The following is a 19,159-nucleotide window of genomic DNA, read 5'->3' as shown; positions in this document are numbered from 1 at the left end:
GTGATTTTGGGTGTTAGGTACATTCTAGCTTTTGATTCCTATTGGGTTTTGCCCCAATCATCTTTGGGTAAGGTGAGCAACTAAAATCTCTTGTGGTTATGTGAATTTGATAAATCCTAGGTTGAATTATTGTAAATTATGTGTATATAGATTGAGATTGTGATTGTTGGCATTTGATTTGGAGCTTTTGGAGTGATTCTTGATGCTTGTTGAAGTTGGTTGGTGACTTAGATTGTGGTTGGAAGCTCAAATTTCACTCAATTTGGGGTTTTGGTGCATATTGAGGATCGGCCAATGTATGGTTTCGGTTTCTTCTATGTAGTATATAATATTCATAGACACTTAGGCTAGTGACCCATAGGATAGGGTTGGATTTATGTGGTTGTTGATGATGGTTGGTTGATGTTGTATGTTGAAATAATATTGCTATGATGAGAATTAATGATGTTGAGATATGATGCTTGATGATTTTGAATGATTGTAATTGTTGGATATGGATTTAAAGCATGAATGAAGTTGGTGATGTGAATCGATAGAGATGAGAAAATGATTGGTGAATGTATTGGTGGAGGACTAATTTTAGAGTCACATATTTGAGGTTTGATGATTGAGAATGGTGATTGGTAACCCTATAAGGTAATTTGTGTTATAAATGGAGGTTTGGTATTGATCTAGTTGGATGTGGCTTGAGAAATTGGTAAATTTGAGTATAGGTGAAATTTGGGTAAAAAGGGAATTTTGGTGAACTTTGTTAAATCATAACTTTTGCCTCAGTTTTCAAAATTGATTGGGATTTGTTGGAAATTAAAGCTTATTAAAATCCTTTAATTTGATATAAAGTTTATAAAATTTGAAAATTTGTAGAGGAAGTTATGATCATTCAAAGTTGGTGTCAAAAATCTGAAATTCTGCAAGGTTGCAGAATTTTATGGTTTCTGGTATGTGCGCACGCACAACCCTGGAAAATCTTAATCTGTGTAGACGCACAGACCTGTGCACACACACGTAGAGAAAGGCTCCCTGCTCGCAGTGTTAGCACAGCTTGTGCGCGCACCACCAACGAAGAATTGCAACTTGTGCGTACGCACAGTCCTGTGCGTACGCACACGTTGGGAAGGCCAGTCGGTTGGGGGCGCTAGCACACCTTGTGCGAGTGCACAGACCTTATAAAATCTGGTACCTGTGCGTACGCACACCCCTATGCGTACGCACACTTTTAAAAATCTTCCTGGGCGTGCGCACGCACACCCCTGTGCTTACGCACACGTCTTGTTTCACAAATTTAAACTTTGTTTTCAACTATTTCACCTTCCCAACAAGGTTGTAAGCTTCTATAACACCATTTTAAGGCTTTTGGGCTAAATTTTGATTATGGGAATATGGGAAACGGGCTAAGGGTTTTAGTTGATGTTTATTATGAAAAATTAGCGAACGGATTAGGTTTCTGGTGTACTGAGGATGTGTGCCATAGAGTGGGAAGGAGGAAGGAAAACGTTGAATTGATAGTGGTTGAAATGAGTCGATGACTCTGAATGAGAAGATGGATCCATGTGATATTGAAAATGTTTTCAGAAAATCACTAATGTATCATTTGTATATTGAGATTTTAAGACGTTATGCGCCCGACAGGGACGGTGGTTGGATCCCGCCTGTCGAGGTAGCGGTGGCGGCGTAAGGGCTGTGGTTCATCCCGCTTGCGTTGAGATGTGAGGTCCGTGGCAATAGTATCCTGCTCGCATCCTTTCGGAATCACTATAGTGTGCCGGCACTATATCCGGGTCGATGATCCGAGCACGATATCTCGGGGGTTCCCATTATGATTTCCGAAAGGTAACATCTCCGGGAGATGTGTCAGGTTGGCAGTTGAACCGACAATGTGATATCACAGCCAGTAGGATAGGCATTCATCATGTGCATTTTACTTGTGTTTTACTTGCATTGTATATATGTGTGCTTTCTACTGGGATTGAGGAGGTTCGGAAGGCGATGGCGATGGCATTGTATGGAGGATCGGTTGGTGAAGGCTGTGGGACAGCTGATGAGCGGATAATTTATACGCTTTTTGGCATTGTTTTTAGTATGTTTTAATTAGTTTTTATTATATTTTTATTAGTTTTTATTTAAAATTCACTTTCTGGACTTTACTAAGAGTTTGTGTGTTTTTCTGTGATTTCAGGTATTTTCTGGCTGAAATTGAGGGACCTGAGCAAAAATCTGATTCAGAGGCTGAAAAAGGACTGCAGATGTTGTTGGATTCTGACCTCCCTGTATTCGAAGTAGATTTTCTGGAGCTACAGAAGCTCAATTGGTGCGCTCTCAACTGCGTTGGAAAGTAGACATCCTGGGCTTTCCAGCAATATATAATAGTCCATACTTTACCCGAGATTTGATGGCCCAAACCGGCGTTCCAAATTAGTTCAAGAATTCCCGGCGTTAAACGCCGGAACTGGCACAGAAGTGGGAGTTAAACGCCCAAACTGGCACAAAAGCTGGTGTTTAACTCCAAGAAAAGTCTCTACACATAGAAGCTTCAATGCTCAGTCCAAGCACACACCAAGTGGGCCCGGAAGTGGATTTTTTCGTCATTTACTCATTTTTGTAAACCCTAAGCTACTAGTTCTCTATAAATAGGACCTTTTGCTATTGTATTTTTATCTTTGATCAGTCCTATGCTATCTTAGATCACGTTTTGGGGGCTGGCCTCTCGGCCATGCCTAGACCTTATTCTTATGTATTTTCAACGGTGGAGTTTCTACACACCATAGATTAAGGTGTGGAGCTCTGCTGTACCTCGAGTATTAATGCAATTACTACTATTTTCCATTCAATTCATCTTATTCTTGTTCTAAGATATTCATTTGCACCCAAGAACATGATGAATGTGATGATTATGTGATGCTCATCATCATTCTCACTTATGAACGCGTGCCTGACAACCACCTCCGTTCTACATGCAAACAAGGCTTGAATGTATATCTCTTGGATTCCTTAATCAGAATCTTCGTGGTATAAGCTAGAATCCATTGGCGGCCATTCTTGAGAATCCGGAAGGTCTAAACCTTGTCTGTGGTATTCTGAGTAGGATTCAGGGATTGAATGACTGTGACGAGCTTCAAACTCGCGATTGTGGGGCGTTAGTGACAGACACAAAAGAATCACTTGATTCTATTCCGACATGATCGAGAACCGACAGATGAATAGCCGTGCTGTGACAGAGCGCGTTGAACATTTTCACTGAGAGTACGGGACTGTAGCCATTGACAACGGTGATGCCCAACATACAGCTTGCCATGGAAAGGAGTAAGAAGGATTGGATGAAAACAGTAGGAAAGCAGAGAGACGGAAAGGACAAAGCATCTCCATACGCTTATCTGAAATTCTCACCAATGAATTACATAAGTATCTTTATCTTTATTTTATGTTTTATTCATCTTTTTATTATCAATCCTCTATAACAATTTGAATCCGCCTGACTGAGATTTACAAGATGACCATAGCTTGCTTCATACCAACAATCTCCGTGGGATCGACCCTTACTCACGTAAGGTTTATTACTTGGACAACCCAGTGCACTTGCTGGTTAGTTGTGCGAAGTTGTGATAAAGAGTTGAGATTGCAATTGAGCGTACCATGTTGATGGCGCCATTGATGATCACAATTTTGTGCACCAAGTTTTTGGCGCCGTTGCTGGGGATTGTTCGAGTTTGGACAACTGACGGTTCATCTTGTTGCTTAGATTAGGTAATTTTATTTTATTTTGTTCTTCAGAGTTCTTAAGAATGAATTCTAGAGTTTCAGATGATGTTTTCATCATCACCAAAGCTGATTGATTCTCATCAATTTAGCTCTTGAATGTAATGTCCTGCTGAAGCTTGGCTAGCCATGTCTAATCTTTTTAGACTAAAGCTTTAGACTAACATTGCATGATTCCTGGAAATTCTTATTAAGAATTTTGATATCCTTATTTTCTTTTCCACTCAATTTTCGAAAAATCCAAAAAAAATTATAAAATCTTAAAACCAAAAATAATTTTATGTTTCTTGTTTGAGTCTAGTGTCTAATTTTAAGTTTGGTGTCCATTGCATGTTTTTAGTCTTCTAATTTTCGAAAATTACATGCATTATGTTCTTCATTGATCTTCAAGTTGTTCTTGATAATTTCCTTGCTCTGATCTTTAAATTCTCTTGTCTTGAGTGTTTTGTTGTTTCTCATATGCATTCTCAATTTGTTAGTGTCAGTAGTATACAAACTTCTAAGTTTGGTGTATTGCATGCATTGTTTATTTGATCTTAGTGGCATTTTGATTATTCCTCATCATTAAAAATTCAAAAAAATTTTAAATTGTGTCTTTTCAAGTTAATATTACAGAGAATTGAAGATTCAAAACATACAGCAAAGGAATTACACAGAAAAAGCTGGGCGTTCAAAACGCCCAATGAAGAAGGAAAAATGGAGTTTAAACGCCAGCCAGGTACCCTGGCTGGGCGTTTAACGCCCAAAAAGGTCGAGTTTTGGGCGTTAAATGCCAGAATGGATACCATTCTGGGTGTTTAACGCCAAGATGGCACAAGAGGGAAGATTTTGTTTTTAATTTAGATTTTTTTCAAATCTCCATAATTTTTCAAAATCAAATATTTTTCAAATCATATCTTTTCAATCATATATTTTCAAAATCAATTTCTTTCCATTTTCAAAAATACTTGCTAACAATTAATGATTTGATTCAAACATTTCAAGTATGTTGCCTTTTCTGTTGAGAAAGGTTTAATGTCTGAATCATATCTTTTAAACTTCTTGTTAGCCAAGTCATTAATTTTAAAAATCAAATCTTTTTAAATTGTTTTTCAATCATATCTCTTTAAAACCATAACTTTTCAATCATATCTTTTTGATTTCTAATTTCAAAATCTTTTTCAAAAATCACTTAATTTCTTTTCCACTCTTAATTTTTGAAAATCATCAATCAAATTTTCAAAATTTCTTTTAATTACTTTAAAATCTTTTACTTTATTTTCGAAAATTCTTCCCCTCTTCTCACATCCTTCTATTTAAGGACTAACACTCCTCCACTATCAAAAATTCGAACTCTATCTCTCTTGATAAGTTCGAATTATTCTTCTTCTACCTCCTCCTTCTATTCTTCTTTTCCTCTGGCATCTCAAGGAATCTTTATACTGTGACATAGAGGATTCCATATTTTCTTGTTCTCTTCTCTTTCATATGAGCAGGAGCAAAGACAAAAGTATTCTTGTTGAGGCTGACCCTGAACTTGAAAGGACCTTGAAGCGAAAGCTAAGAGAAGCTAAAGCACTACTCTCTGTAGAGGACCTAACAGAAATCTTCAAACAAGAAGAAGACATGGCAGCCGAAAACAACAACAATGCCAACAATGCAAGGAAGGTGCTGGGTGACTTTACTGCACCTACTCCCGACTTCTATGGGAGAAGCATCTCTATCCCTGCCATTGGAGCAAACAACTTTGAGCTTAAGCCTCAATTAGTTTCTCTAATGCAACAGAATTGCAAGTTCCATGGACTTCCATTGGAAGATCCTCATCAGTTTTTAGCTGAATTCTTGCAAATCTGTGACACTATCAAGACCAATTGGGTTGACCCTGAGGTCTACAGACTTATGCTATTCCCTTTTGCTGTAAGAGACAGAGCTAGGATATGGTTGGACTCACAACCTAAAGAAAGCCTGAACTCTTGGGAAAAGCTAGTCAATGCCTTCTTGGCAAAGTTCTTTCCACCTCAAAAATTGAGTAAGCTTAGAGTGGAAGTCCAAACCTTCAGACAGAAGGAAGGTGAATCCCTCTATGAAGCTTGGGAAAGATACAAACAATTGATCAGAAAGTGTCCTTCTGACATGCTTTCTGAATGGAGCATCATAGATATCTTCTATGATGGTCTGTCTGAATTGTCCAAGATGTCATTGGACAGCTCTGCTGGAGGATCTCTTCATCTGAAGAAGACGCCTGCAGAAGTTCAAGAACTCATTGAAATGGTTGCAAATAACCAATTCATGTACACTTCTGAAAGGAATCCTGTGAATAATGGGACGAATCAGAAGAAAGGAGTTCTTGAGATTGATACTCTGAATGCCATATTGGCTCAGAACAAAATATTGACTCAGCAAGTCAATATGATTTCTCAAAGTCTGTCTGGATGATGCGCTTGAAACGGTTGCAGTGTAAAATCAGGAGCTCCTTCCTCCTGAATGGTAATTCTTCTAGCTGCCATGTTTTCTGCACGTAAAACAACCAAATCAGTAGAATGAGGGCTGGTTTCTTCCTCAGATTCACTTTCAGATCCGCCCTCAGAGCGGACTAACCTACGCTGTTCTCGCCTTATTCGTGAAATTGTTCTTTCAATTTCAGGATCGAATATTAGCAAGCGCGGATCAGGAGGTGAACGTGTCATTTGACAGAAGAAACACGCAGCTCATAGTAGCAAAATTAAATAAAATGCAATTAAATAAATTCTAATTAATAAAATAAGCACTCTATTGCAACTCCCCGGCAACGACGCCAAAAATTGATGGAGTGCAGAAGCTGGTGAATTAAAAATTTATTAAAATATTTACGTTGCAAGTATAGTTCTTAACTCACCGAAAATCTGCCTATCAATTTAGAAATATGTCACTAAAAGTTTAAATTAAAATTACTGGGAGTTTTAAGTCCCAGGTCGTCTCCCAACGAGTTGCAGAAAAGTGTGCTGTTTTATTAATCAGATATTCCAAAAAGAGTTGAGCTAAGTAAATTGGGAATTAAATTGAGGAATTTTAAATAATAAAAATAAAAGGCCTTGACTGGGAATTGATTGGTTAGAATCTCTATCATTGATGGTGTGATTGTAAGATTAATTTATAATTAATAGTTGTTCCGTTTGGTTATCCCTTACTAGGTAAGAGAAAGTCAAACAAGTGGAAATGCCAGATCTGTTCACAAGTTGCAATCCACTTAGTTCAAAGGGATTGGCGTCGGTGACAGAATAGCAATCCAACATTCAACCCAATTACAAATTTTTCTTCCAATCCTTCCAACTTAAGAGTTCCTTTTAATCAACTCCCCATCAAGTAATGAAACTACTCACTCATTGTAAATAAAAAAATTCATGGCATATGAAAGGGAATTAAAAGAAGACATGATTATTGGAATGGAAATTAAATTAAAAAGAAATAATCCTTGCATTAATTAATCATAAAAATATCTGAATGACAGAATTGAACATAACAAAGAACATGGAAGAATAAAACCAAGTTAAGAGAACAAACTAGAATGATGAAGTCTTGATAAGGAAATGACTCTTCTTGATGTTCCAATGCTAAGACCAATTGAAAATTAAAATTCTAAAAATTAGAGAGAAAAACCTAAGAGAGTGAAAAACTAGCTCTCCCCATTACTCAAAATGAATGTCTCCTTTTGTTTCTGCATATTCTCTGACTCTAGTCTGCTGTTCCGGGCCAAAACTGGGCCGAAATAGAGTCCAAAGTCGCTGGTTTCAGATTCTGCAGTTTATGCAGATCGCGCATGTCACGCGATCGCGTCGCTGGCGCTTTTCCTCTTCACGCGTTCACATCGTCCACGCTACCGCGTCGCTTATGCTTTCCAATCCGCGCGGCCGCGTCACTGCGATTTACGCTCCTTCGCGCGGTCGCGAGAGCCATGCGACCGCGTCACTTTTCGCTGGTTATCTCCTTCAACTCTTGTGTTCCTTCCATTTTTGCTAGCTTCTTCTCCAATCTCCGTCTCATTCATGCCCTATAAAGCCTGAGACACTTGATACACAGATTACGGTATCGAATGGAATAAAGGAGAATTAAAATTAAATAATTAAAGTCTCTAGGAAGCAATTTTCAAACATGTAATAATTTCAGGAAGGAAATCTAAATGCATGCTAAATTGATGAATAAGTGGGTAAGGATCATGACAAAACCACACAATTAAACACAATATAAACTATAAAATAGTGGTTTATCAGCCTCCAATTAGTTCCCTAATGAGGAACCATGGGAATCTGAGGCTTACACTGAGACCATAGAGATTCCACTGGATTTACTTCTGCCATTCATGAGCTCTGATGAGTATTCTTCCTCTGAAGAGGACGAAGATGTCACTGAAGAGCAAGTTGCTAAGTACTTTGGAGCAATCATGAAGCTAAATGACAAGTTATTTGGTAATGAGACTTGGGAGGAAGAAACCCCTTTGCTCACCAAAGAACTGGATGACTTGACTAGGCAGAGATTACCTCAAAAGAAATAGGACCCTGGGAAGTTCTCAATATCTTGTACATTAGGCACCATGACCTTCGAGAAGGCTCTATGTGACCTAGGGTCAAGTATAAACCTCATGCCTCTCTCTGTAATGAAGAAGCTAGGGATCTTTGAGGTGCAAGCTGCAAGAATCTTACTAGAGATGGCAGACAATTCAAGAAAATAAGCTTATGGACTTGTAGAGGATGTTCTGGTAAAGATTGAAGACCATTACATTCCTGTTGATTTCATAGTCCTAGAGACTGGGAAGTGCATGGATGAATCCATCATCCTTGGCAGACCCTTCCTAGCCACAGCAAAGGCTGTGGTTGATGTTGACAGAGGAGAATTGATCATTCAAGTTAATGAAGAATCCTTTGTGTTTAAGGCTCAAGGATATCCCTCTGTAACCATGGAGAGGAAGCATGAAGATCTTCTCTCAAAACAGAGTCAAATAGAGCCCCCACAGTCAAACTCTAAGTTTGGTGTTGGGAGGCCACAACCAAATTCTAAGTTTGGTGTTGAACCCCCACATTCAAACTCTAAGTTTGGTGTTGGGAGGTTCTAACATTACTCTGAACATCTGTGAGGCTCCATGAGAGCCCACTGTCAAGCTACTAACATTAAAGAAGCGCTTGTTGGGAGGCAACCCAATGTTATATTTATCTATTTTCTATTGTTATTTTATGTTTTCTATAGGTTGATGATCATGTGAAGTCACAAAAACAATTGAAAAAGCAAAAACAGAATGAAAAATAGAAAGAAAAATAGCACACTCTGGAGGAAAACTTGCTGGCGTTTAAACGCCAGTCAGGGCATCAAATGGGCGTTTAACGCCCAGTCTGGTACCATTCTGGGCGTTTAACGCCAGAAAGGGGCACCAGACTGGCGTTTAACGCCAGAAAAGGGCAAGAAGCTGGCGTTAAACGCCAGAAATGGGCAGCAGCCTGGCGTTTAACGCCAGGATTGGCAGAAAGGGGCGTCTTGCATGCCACTTGGTGCAGGGATGAGCTATCCTTGACACCTCAGGATCTGTGGACCCCACAGGATCCCCACCTACCTCACCATTCAAATTAACACCACTTTTCCTCCCAAACCCACCCATAATGGCCGAAACACAAAGCCCCCCTCCATCTCCTCTATTTCTTCTTCTTCTACTCTCTTCTTTCTTCTTTTGCTCGAGGACGAGCAAAACTTCTAAGTTTGGTGTGGTAAAAGCGTTGCTTTTTGTTTTTCCATAACCATTTATGGCACCTAAGGCCGGAGAAACCTCTAGAAAGAGGAAAGGGAAGGCAAAAGCTTCCACCTCCGAGTCATGGGAGATGGAGAGATTCATCTCAAGGGTGCATCAAGACCACTTCTATGAAGTTGTTGCCAAGAAGAAGGTGATCCCCGAGGTCCCTTTCAAACTCAAAAAGGGTCAACTTTGATCAAAGGTTGGACCAAGTCCTCATGGATACCATTAAGAAAAGGATGGAGCAAACAAGAGATCCCACTCATGGACATGAGCATGAGGAAACTCCTCATCATGAAATTCCTGAGATACCTCAAGAGATGCACTTTCCTCCACAAAATTATTGGGAGCAAATCAACACCTCCCTAGGAGAGTTGAGTTCCAACATGGGACAACTAAGGGTGGAGCACCAAGAACATTCCATCATCCTCCATGAAATTAGAGAAGATCAAAGAATCATGAGAGAGGAGCAACAAAGACAAGGAAGAGACATTGAGGAGCTCAAGCACTCCATAAGATCTTCAAAAGGAAGAACAAGCCGCCATCACTAAGGTGGACCCGTTCTTTAATCTCCTTGTTCTTTATTTTTCTGTTTTTCGAAAATTATGCTTTATGTTTTATTTATGTTTGTGTCTTATGATCATTGGTGTCTTAGTGTCTATGCCTTAAAGTTATGAATGTCCTAGGAATCCATCACCTTTCTTAAATGAAAAATGTTTTAATTACAAAAGAACAAGAAGTACATGATTTCGAATTCATCCTTGAAACTGGTTTAATTATTTTGATGTGGTGGCAATACTTTTTGTTTTCTGAATGTATGCTTGAACAGTGCATATGTCTTTTGAATTTGTTGTTCATGAATGTTAAAATTGTTGGCTCTTGAAAGAATGATGAAAAAGGAGACATGTTACTGAGGATCTGAAAAATCATAAAAATGATTCTTGAAGCAAGAAAAAGCAGTGAATTCAAAAAAAAAAAGAAAAGAAAGAAAAAGCAAGCAGAAAAAGCCAATAGCCCTTTAAACCAAAAGGCAAGGGTAATAAAAAGGATACAAGGCTTTGACCATCAGTGGATAGGAGGGCCTACAGGAATAATATCCTGGCCTAAGCGGCTAAACCAAGCTGTCCCTAACCATGTGCTTGTGGCATGAAGGTGTCAAGTGAAAACTTGAGACTGAGCGGTTAAAGTCGTGATCCAATGCAAAAAGAGTGTGTTTAAGAACCCTGGACACCTCTAATTGGGAACTCTAGCAAAGTTGAGTCACAATCTGAAAAGGTTCACCCAGTTATGTGTCTGTGGCATGTATGTATCCGGTGGTAATACTGGAAAACAGAGTGCTTTGGGCCACGGCCAAGACTCATAAAGTAGTTGTGTTCAAGAATCAACATACTTAACTAGGAGAATCAATAACACTATCTGAATTCTAAGTTCCTATAGATGCCAATCATTCTGAACTTCATATGATAAAGCGATATGCCAAAACTGTTCAGAGGAAAAAAGCTACTAGTCTCGCTCATCTAATTGGAGCTAAGTTTCATTGATAATTTGGAGTCTATAGTATATTCTCTTCTTTTTATCCTATTTGATTTTCAATTGCTTGGGGACAAGCAACAATTTAAGTTTGGTGTTGTGATGAGCGGATAATTTATACGCTTTTTGGCATTATTTTTAGTATGTTTTTAGTATGTTTTAGTTAGTTTTTATTATATTTTTATTATTTTTTATTTAAAATTCACTTTTCTGGACTTTACTATGAGTTTGTATGTTTTTCTGTGATTTCAGGTATTTTCTGGCTGAAATCGAGGGACCTGAGCAAAAATCTGATTCAGAGGCTAAAAAAGTATTGTAGATGCTATTGGATTCTAATCTTCCTGCATTCGAAGTAGATTTTCTGGAGCTGCAGAAACCCAATTGGTGCGCTCTCAATTGCGTTGGAAAGTAGACATACTGGGCTTTCCAGCAATATATAATAGTCCATACTTTGCCCGAGATTTGATGGCCCAAACCGGCGTTCCAAATCAGCTCAAGAATTCCCGGCGTTAAACGCCGGAACTGGCACAGAAGTGGGAGTTAAATGCCCAAACTGGCACAAAAGCTGGCGTTTAACTCCAAGAAAAGTCTCTACACATAGAAGCTTCAATGCTCAGCCCAAGCACACACCAAGTGGGCCCGGAAGTGGATTTTTTCGTCATTTACTCATTTTTGTAAACCCTAAGCTACTAGTTCTCTATAAATAGGACCTTTTGCTATTGTATTTTTATCTTTGATCAGTCCTATGCTATCTTAGATCACGTTTTGGGGGCTGGCCTCTCGGCCATGCCTAGACCTTGTTCTTATGTATTTTCAACGGTGGAGTTTCTACACACCATAGATTAAGGTGTGGAGCTCTGCTGTATCTCGAGTATCAATGCAATTACTACTATTTTCCATTCAATTCATCTTATTCTTGTTCTAAGATATTCATTTGCACCCAAGAACATGATGAATGTGATGATTATGTGACGCTCATCATCATTCTCACTTATGAACGCGTGCCTGACAACCACCTCCGTTCTACATGCAAACAAGGCTTGAATGTATATCTCTTGGATTCCTTAATCAGAATCTTCGTGGTATAAGCTAGAATCCATTGGCGGACATTCTTGAGAATCCGGAAAGTCTAAACCTTGTCTGTGGTATTCTGAGTAGGATTCAGGGATTGAATGACTGTGACGAGCTTCAAACTCGCGATTGTGGGGCGTTAGTGACAGACGCAAAAGAATCACTGGATTCTATTCCGACATAATCGAGAACCGACAGATGAATAGCCGTACTGTGACAGAGCGCGTTGAACATTTTCACTGAGAGGACAGGACTGTAGCCATTGACAACGGTGATACCCAACATACAGCTTGCCATGGAAAGGAGTAAGAAGAATTGGATGAAGACAGTAGGAAAGCAGAGAGACGGAAGAGACAAAGCATCTCCATACGCTTATCTGAAATTCTCACCAATGAATTACATAAGTATCTCTATCTTTATTTTATGTTTTATTCATCTTTTAATTATCAATCCTCCATAACCATTTGAATCCGCCTGACTGAGATTTACAAGATGACCATAGCTTGCTTCATACCAACAATCTCCGTGGGATCGACCCTTACTCGCGTAAGGTGTATTACTTGGACGACCCAGTGCACTTGCTGGTTAGTTGTGCGAAGTTGTGATAAAGAGTTGAGATTGCAATTGAGCGTACCATGTTGATGGCGCCATTGATGATCACAATTTCGTGCACCAACAGCGGTGTTTGATTATATTAGAAAATCCCCTAAGATATAGTACCCTATTTAGTTATGTTAAGGTTTTATATAATTATGCTTATTCGTTTTAGAATGCTTTAAGTTTGAATTCTTGTGATGGATATGGAGTCTAGGATTGCCTTTGGCGTCCCAGGGTCTTATATCCTACATCACTGGGCACTATTACCATACTGAGAACTTTCGGTTTTCATACCATATTTATGTTGTATTTTTCAGATGCAGGTCGTAACCCACCTCGGTGAGTTGCTTGGATGGTGACAGAAGCGGAGGATCATGATACCTTTTTTAGTCTTTTGTTTATTTTGTTTATAGTGATTATACATCTCTCACTTTTGTATTTTGTTTTGGCCTAGAGGCTTGTATTGAGAGAGAAAAACTTGAATAAGCCCTTTTAAACTATGATTTCTGGTTGTCTGTATATATGGCTAGTCGGCTTAAATTCTGCGAGCCGTGGCTAGATTTTTATGATATTATACTATTATCTTTTGTTATATGGTATCTGTTTCTTGTGTTTTAAGTTAGTAGATTCGCTAGTACGTTATGCGCTCGTTAAATCCTATTTTTGAGTTATACCTTCCATCAGGCTTCTAGATAATATCATTTCTTCTACATATTATATGTATGAGCTTAGAACGGTCGTAATCCTTGATTAGCCTTTGCTTTACGACGCGAGGTAAAGCTTAGGCTAATTGGGGTGTTACATATGACGTTAACATAGATGCATCTGACTCAGACCTCAGCTAGTAGGCGCGTTGCTAGCCTAACGTGTAGGCCACACGTTGGATCTGTTATACCGTATGGGCACACTAGAGAAAAGGGCTACCCTTAGAGGTGGAGCCGCTCTAAGTGTGTAATATTCGATTTGATTTGACTTCTGAAATGAGAACTCCCATTTCAGTTCATTCCGATTAATTATTTATCTATTTATTTGCATAATTAATTAATATGAATTCCTCATCTTTGAAAAGAAATATAATTTTCATGGTAAAACTTGTATTGTCTCGTGTGGGTTATAAATATAATGTTTATTTACTGAGTTGCAAAACTCACCCTATTATATTCCCATGTTTTTCAAATACATGTGTCATTCCAAGTTCCATTCCACCTACTCCTCAGTAGATCTTAGTCATTTCGGTGAGCTCTTCTTCTTTCCAAGGACTAAGTAATTATGTAATGGAACCTTTGCTCAAAATCTAGATTATGTCAATGCTCCATATGTCACAGGCAGGGTCCACGTGTGGGTTATGTTATTTTTAATCTCGAACTGTTTAGATAATAATTATGATTTAGTTACGTAAGACTTATGGATTTAACTATATACTTTAGTTATCAACTTACTATATATGATATGCTTTTTGATATGTTCGGTTTGCAAACACTATTGGAATGTGTTGTTGTGGTTGTCTCTGGAATGGATGTTTATTATTGATGCAGAAAGATAATATTGATTTTGGTAAGGTTCTAGGAATAGAGGAGACTCTGCCCATTTTTCTAAAGACTTGGTCGATTGGCTTGCTGAGGGACTTGTCCCTTGAGCGCCAGTCATGGCTTGGTTTGGATCATGACATAATTAAACAGGCCACTAAACACAGTAAAATAAAGTTCAAAATAGTTAATAAATTGAAATAAGAGTACATCACATTTAAATTTAATACAATTTCAAGTCATCTCAATAACTAAACATAAAACAAACACACATAATATAAAACAAACACACTTAGAAATGTCTAACAAATACCATCTTAAACCCAAACTACAAACCAACAAACACACTTTAAAAATCAATAAAATCAAAGCCAGCCACCATGATTAATCTGAATCTACACCAGATTCATTAGCATCTTCTCCAGTTGGTGCAATTTCTACAAAACAAAATAAAAAATCAATATAAATTATAAACTATAAAGCAATGTGCATAATTTATGAAAGAAGTTTCAATTTTTTGTGCATACCTAATTCCAGTTTTTCAAATTCTTCAATAAGCTCTCAAAATCAGTTGTCATTAGAAAAGTACGGAGCCAATTTTGTGTGCAAATCAATACCTCTAATGTCTTTGGAGTTAATGAACTCCTATAATTGTTAAGCACTCTTCTACCAGTGTTTAAAGTTGATTCTGAAGCAACAGTTCAGACTAGCATTGCTAAGACATCCCTAGCTATTTGGGATAAGATATGATACTTCCCACCAAATCAAGATGTTAAAAATATTTTAATCATGAGACTTCTCTAAACCATCAATCAAATACAAATCTACTTCATTCTTGTTAATGATCTAATAGAAATGCACCTCTTTAAACAAATCACCAGCCATGTCACCTTCAAGCACTCCCACATCTAACGCACTATCCATCATTACTGAACCAAAAGATCTACCCCCATTATTTACATTTATATAACAGTCAAACATGTTGGAGAAGGTCTCTTTCTCTTTTGCACTCAAAAAATCAGCATCCTCTTTATCATAAAGCTAAGTTCACAAACTTCAACTTGTATCTAAGATCAAGAACCACAATAATACAAAATTTTTTCTCTAGCAATGCTTCCCAAAACTTTCCCCACACTTAAATGAAACACACAGCTTAACCTAAGCTAATCAAGGATACAAATCAAGGTAAATCATAGTTTTTCGCTTGAGGTTGTGATGTAGTGATATTAAAAACAATGGGGTAAATAAGGCTCAAAAGGGGTTAACAACGGTAGATGTAAGGGTAGGTCTATATGGGTGAGTGAGTTTAAATTAAAAATGGCCTCTATCATGCTCAATGCATTCAAACATCAACTATTGGAAATAAAGAATCAAGCAAAACCAAGATTACAATCATAGAAGGAGCATAGCACACAATGAACAAAAATAGTGGTTAAAATGTGTAACCACTCAATATAGCTGAAAACTCACGAGGTATTTGTTCTTTCCTCTTTTATGTTCCATAAAAATTCATTCAAGAAAGTTTTAAAAATAATTTTTCAATCAATTCAATAGAATGCCCTATAACAAAAATTCTTGGAAAATCTTTGTTGTTTTTTCACCAAAATTATTTTCTATATGTATGTATGATGTGATGGATGCAGTTTTTCAAAATTTTCCTAGTTTTCTTCCTAATTTTTAACAACCAAAAACTAACATGAACAATTAGGACCAAAATTGAATTAGGTGTTATACTATTCACAACATCTAATCACAACTTCTATCTATAAAATATATACCATACAAAAGATGCAAAATGCAATAGATATAAACTATGAAGAAGATGCAATGCAACAATAAAAAACACTCCAAATATCTACAAAAAAAAAACATAATAAAAATGAACAAAAATAAAGTGCAAAGTGTTCGGAAAAGAAATTTACGCCCCAAAAGTGGTGAATCCTCCCCACATTTAAGTGATTGCATAGTCCTCCGTGCATGAAGACAATTTGGGGAGAATGGCTCTAGAGTACTCCACCTTCAATTGGTGGATGCGGGGGCTTGGGTTGCATGGAGATCTCCAAGTCCAATGTATTCTTGGCATCTCCATCCTCGGTATCCTCTTCCTCTACCGACTCCTTGCCGTTATGTCTCATCCTCAAAAAGAGTGAATAAGGTATAATTAGGAATCATAGGGCAAGTAGCACAAAAGGGTAAAGAGGGGAGCTAATAAGCTTCTAATTGAGGAAGTTTGCATAGCGGTGTAGTATGATGAAAATGAGTCGTGTGTGTATTCCAACTATGCGCACGGTTGGAATACACACAACAGCCGGTTAAAACGATATTCACACAAAAAATAATAGCATGTGTTCCTCAATTAAGTAGCCTAGGTTGCGATTAAAGAATAAGCAAAACTTAAGGCACAAGCAACCCTAGGTAACCACAAAAGTGAATTGAGTATATGAGGTATTGGATATTGGAATTGTGCAAATGAAGGTGCAAAATGATATAGAAGCACAATAAATAATAACCAATTCCATGATTAAAATAACCTACTTGTTCATCACGATACATAATGCAATAGTCACATGGTAAAGGTACTTGTTACAAAAAGTGATATGCTTGATAAGAATCAAGTTAAGTCACTCAAACAAATGCAAAGCATTAACAAGGAACAAGTACCGGTCATGTGATGAATTTAATATGAAAATCATGATAAACAAGTAATCTCTACTGAAATCACTTAATCCAATGCACTTATATCATTTGTCCTAGTGGTACAATCAAAATATGAGTATTCAAATCCACTAAGTACTAGTAAATTAAGGCAAGGTATAAGTGCACTGGCGTAAACTTCAAGCAACGAGCAACCCAATCAATATCAAACAAACACTTACAACTTATTCAATTAACAAGCAAGTAAACCAAAACTAATATAACTACTAAAATGAAAATGAGATGCAATGAAGACTAAGTAAAACAAGTAGAGAAACATGAAAAAAAGTAAGAGAAGAGAGAGGTGAAAGGGGGTGGAAGTGTGTTAGGGCTCAAAGAAAAGTGCATTAAAAATTTTGCCCAAAACGGCACTTGTGCGTACGCAAAGGCATGTGTGCGTACGCACACTAAGTGAAACAGGGAAGGACGCGTCCGCGCAAGGTGTGTGAATGCTCTGAACAGAGAGGGGAACAAGATGTGTGCGTACGCACAAACGGGTGCGTACGCACAAAACACTTTTTTTTACAGGTTTAGGATCATGTGTGCGCACGGACAAGGGGCTGTGCGCACGCACAGGAACAAAAATGGGCAGGGGTTCATGCGCATAGGGCGGGCGAGCGCTCCCACCAGAAGGAGTGTAAAGACGTGTGCGTACGCATAGGGAGGTGCGCACGCACAAAGCGCAAAACAGAGGGAGATGCGTGTTCACATAGCGTGCGAGCGCTCTTAACAGAGGGCATATAGGCTAGTGTGTGTACTCACAGGTGGGTGCATATGCACATTGTGCAGAATTTTGTTGTTGTGTGCGTGCGCACACCCCGTGCGCACAAGGGTGTGCGTACGCACATGCCCTGTTTTTCCAAAAATTTTTCTTTCAAAATCTAATGCACTTAACCTTAGCTCAACCAAAATTCAACCCCAAACATTCAAAACTTCACAAAATCATGATCCAGACCAAAACCAACCTACTAAATTCAAAATTAAACTAATCCTAAGCTAACCAAGAGAAAGTGTAAGAAAGATGTTACCATGATGGGGGTGTCTTCCACCTAGCACTTTGGTTTATAGTCCTTAAGTTGGACTTGTTGAGGAGACTTTTGCTAGGGTGGCTTGTGTTTTCACTCCTCCTTGAACCTCCATCCTAGCTTGCACTTTATAGGTCCTCCGGGATCCCATATTCTAGGCATTCGCTCACCTTCTTGTTAATCTTCATGCTTTAAGCCGGATGGACAAACTATCAACTTACACTTGTAGTCCCCCAACACTCTCTGGAAATCACTCAATTGTGCTTCCCACCACGCTTGAGCTCCAACTCTTGAATTGATTTCCTTGAAGATCCTTGGATTCTCTTGGCAACCCACACTCCTTTTTCCACCATGTATCAACCCAAGAAGGACATTGAGTTGGTAATCTATCTCCAAGATAGCATATTGATAGGGGCCAATGAAGTTCATAGGTGCAATTGCCACCCACTCAATATGCTCTTGATTGTCAACTCCTTCCTCACCAACCTCTTCCTTCTCTTCCCCATCACTCACATTATAATAAGGAGGTTGTGAGAAGTCTACCTCCATGTCTCTCTCAAATTCAATGGGAAGAGGATCATTAGGATCATTAAGGGGATTAACCAAGGAGGACAAAAAATCATGAATGATGGAATCCTCATCTCGATCAATCTCCCTCAACTCTTCCTTTCTCTCCTCCGGTTCACTTGTCTCACCTTCCTCCTCTTGTTGCTGTTCAAACCTTAGCTCCTCTTCTTCCGCTTGTGGCTCCATACTCTCCTCTTCACTACACCCTTCAATTGCTCCTTCACACTTTTCAAGAGGAGTGCCTTGATCGGATGAGCGTAGTAGAACCAAGCGGTTCACCGCTTCAGCTATGGTAGCCATGAATTGCCCTTGTGTGCTTCAGAATCCTTCTTTTTCTTGGAGAAAGGCTTGAAGGTCTTGTGATTCTTGGGCCAAGGGTGGGAAAGCTTCACATTGGGGTGAAAATTGAGGTTCATAATTTGGGAGAAAGTTTGTATATGTGGGAGGTGACTCATGTTGGCAAGTGTTTATAGGTGGTATGTAAGAAGGTAGATGTTGGTATTAGTGTGGTATTTGAAAATATGGTGATTGAGGGTTGTGTTGGGGGTATGGGTCATAGGTATATGGTGGTGGAGGTGTATAATCAAGATGAAATTCACCATATCCTTGGTTTGGGTATGTGCATTGGGAAGAGTATGGCTCATTGTAGTATAGAGGAGGTTGCT

General features: G+C 38.5%; 1 non-coding gene across 1 annotated transcript; it reads right to left on the bottom strand.

The window, feature by feature from the left end:
• Window positions 1-5,763: 5,763 nt before the first annotated feature.
• Window positions 5,764-5,871, bottom strand: LOC130938039 (small nucleolar RNA R71). The gene has a single exon (XR_009069222.1). It is a non-coding gene; the product is annotated as a small nucleolar RNA R71 (small nucleolar RNA).
• Window positions 5,872-19,159: the final 13,288 nt, after the last annotated feature.

Source organism: Arachis stenosperma, chromosome 6 (assembly GCF_014773155.1).
Source record: "Arachis stenosperma cultivar V10309 chromosome 6, arast.V10309.gnm1.PFL2, whole genome shotgun sequence".
NCBI lineage: Eukaryota > Viridiplantae > Streptophyta > Magnoliopsida > Fabales > Fabaceae > Arachis > Arachis stenosperma.
Note: the sequence above shows the minus strand (reverse complement) of the source record. Positions and strands in the feature narration are given on the sequence as shown.